Source organism: Lipotes vexillifer, unplaced genomic scaffold (assembly GCF_000442215.2).
Source record: "Lipotes vexillifer unplaced genomic scaffold, Lipotes_vexillifer_v1.1 scaffold573, whole genome shotgun sequence".
NCBI lineage: Eukaryota > Metazoa > Chordata > Mammalia > Artiodactyla > Lipotidae > Lipotes > Lipotes vexillifer.
This window is the reverse complement of record NW_006796432.1, coordinates 863,664-865,952: the sequence shown is the minus strand read 5'-3', so window position 1 is coordinate 865,952 and position 2,289 is coordinate 863,664. Positions and strand designations below refer to the sequence as shown.

The 2,289-nt window shown below is 46.3% G+C and overlaps 1 protein-coding gene across 1 annotated transcript in view; it reads left to right on the top strand.

The window, feature by feature from the left end:
* PLBD2 (phospholipase B domain containing 2) overlaps positions 1 to 2,289 on the top strand; it is a 28,048-nt gene that overhangs the window by 21,926 nt on the left and 3,833 nt on the right. The gene's annotated exons all lie outside the window — the stretch shown is intronic.

Here is a 2,289-nt window from a genome sequence, read left to right as displayed (position 1 = left end):
CCCCCCCCCATTCCCGCATCACCACCACCCCAGGGCCGAGGCCAGGAAGCGCTTGTAAAATGTCGCTCCCCAGGTCACGACCGGGCCTCCAGACCCTGCAGCTGGCCTGGGACTCTGTATTGTCCTGCAGCTCCTCAGAAATCCCTGCTTTGGGCCCTTTTGAAATATCCGTGGCCCCAGTGACCTCATTTTGTGTTTATGTATTTAGGACAAGCTATCTCTCTCCCTACCATGACTCTGCTCTTTCTGCCTTCCCTTTTGCTTTCCACAAAACCCCCTCTAAACCTGGCTGGGTTTTCTGAATAAATGTTGTTTACAGTGTGTTGTTTTTATCGGTTTTCCTGGCTGGGCTCCAAACTCATTTAGAAATCTGTTCCTGGCACCTCTCTACGACACAGCAAGCCCTGTAGTCGCCAGGGTAACACTGCAGAGGAGAAAAAACATCACTTAAAAAAAAAAAATCCTAGATGCAGAAGACGCCAGTTCTGGGGAGGGGAGAGGGAGGGGCTCTTTTTCTTCTGTTACTTTGTGAGAGGAGCGTGGGATTTAGTTCCCTTAAATGTGGGAAGAAGCGTGAAAGGGGCCAGGCAGTGGGTGAGGGGACCCCCTTGCTGCGGTCTGGGGTGGGGAAAGCAGGAGTGAAGCCTGGGGAAGGACAGTTGAAATAGTTTCATCCAATTACAAAAAGTGTCCGGGAAGGAAATTTACCTTCCATCTGGGTTCTTAACTATTTTTGTGCCCCAGACTCCTTTGGCAGTCTGGGGAGCCGTGAACCCCTTCTCAGAATAATGCTTTTAAATGCACAAGCCAACATATATGGGATTATAAAGGAAACCAGTTATATCGACGTGCATTTATCGAAATATTATATAAGTAAACTTTTAATGTAATATACAAGTATACCTCGTTTTATTGAACTTTGCAGATATTGCAGTCTTTACAAATTGAAGGTTTGTAACAACCCTGCATCGGGCAAGTCTGTCAGCACGATTTTTCTAACAACATTTGCTCATTTTGTGTCTCTGTGTCACATTCTGGTAATTCTCACAATATTTTAAGGTTTTCATTATTATATTCATTATGGTCATCTGTGATCAGTGATCTTTGATGTGACTATTGTAATTGTTTTTTTGTTTTGTATTTTTTTTCTATTTTTAAATGAAGGTATGTACATTGGGTTTTAAGACATAATACTATTGCACACTTAAGAGACTATAGTATAGTGGAATCATAACTCTTATATGCACTGGGAAATCAAAAAATCCATGTGACTTGCTTTCTTGTGGTATTTGCTTTATTGCAGTGGTCTGGAAGAGAACCCGCGATATCTCTCGGGTCCGCCTGTATGTGCTGCTTTATTAGCACGTTAAATAAGAAACTCCAGGAACTTCCCTGGTGGTCCAGTGGTTAAGATTCCGTGCTCCCAATGGAGGGGGCACGGGTTCGATCCCTGGTCAGGGAACTAAGATCCCTCATGCCACAAGGTGTGGCCAAAAACAAAAAGAAAGAAACTCCAGTCGCAGGTGGGCTACCTGCCATAATTTATGAGGAGCGTAAACAATATCTTGAGATGTGTGCAATCCTGTCCTATGGTGGGAAAACATCTGTGATTTCTGTTGGTGACGATCTCAGGTACCGCTAATAACACTGTCATGTGTCACCTCATTAGCAATGGAAGGAGATGCTGCATTTCGGTTTGACATTAGTGGAAATAAAGATGTAATGTTTCCCCACCCAAGTCTGCAGACTCCCTGAGCACTGCCCCAGGTTGAGAACAACCCCTGGCGCAGAGAGAGGAAACTGCCCTCCAGGGCTTCTGAGGCCATGCGGGTCTGAATCCTGGCGGTGACGTGGGACACTAGAGGGATGAGGAGGGTACAAGTGTGGAGGGAGTAGAGAAGCTCTTCCTACCCGGGCATCGCTATTGAGAGGCTTGCTTTGCAGATTCCTCTTTGAAACATCATATTTATGGCTACTGCTGTCCCTTAGTTGTTTTCCAGCTTCGTATAAAAATGGAAGAAGCATGCTAATATCCTGCTGCAGGGGGGCTATAGCCCCGATTTAAGAGGTGGAAGACTGAGGGTCAAATCTTGGCCCATCCGTGTAGCGGCCGTGACCTTTTGGCAAGTCTTTTAGCTTCTCCAGGCCTCAGTTTACCTTTCAAGAAGAAGGGGGCTTAATAGCAGTGCTGTGTTTTCCCCCGGAGGGCTGTAAGAGTTGATGGAGATCGTCCACCAGGCTACCAACCCCAAGCCTCCCAGCTTTCCCTGCAGAACTGCAGGGAAGGGG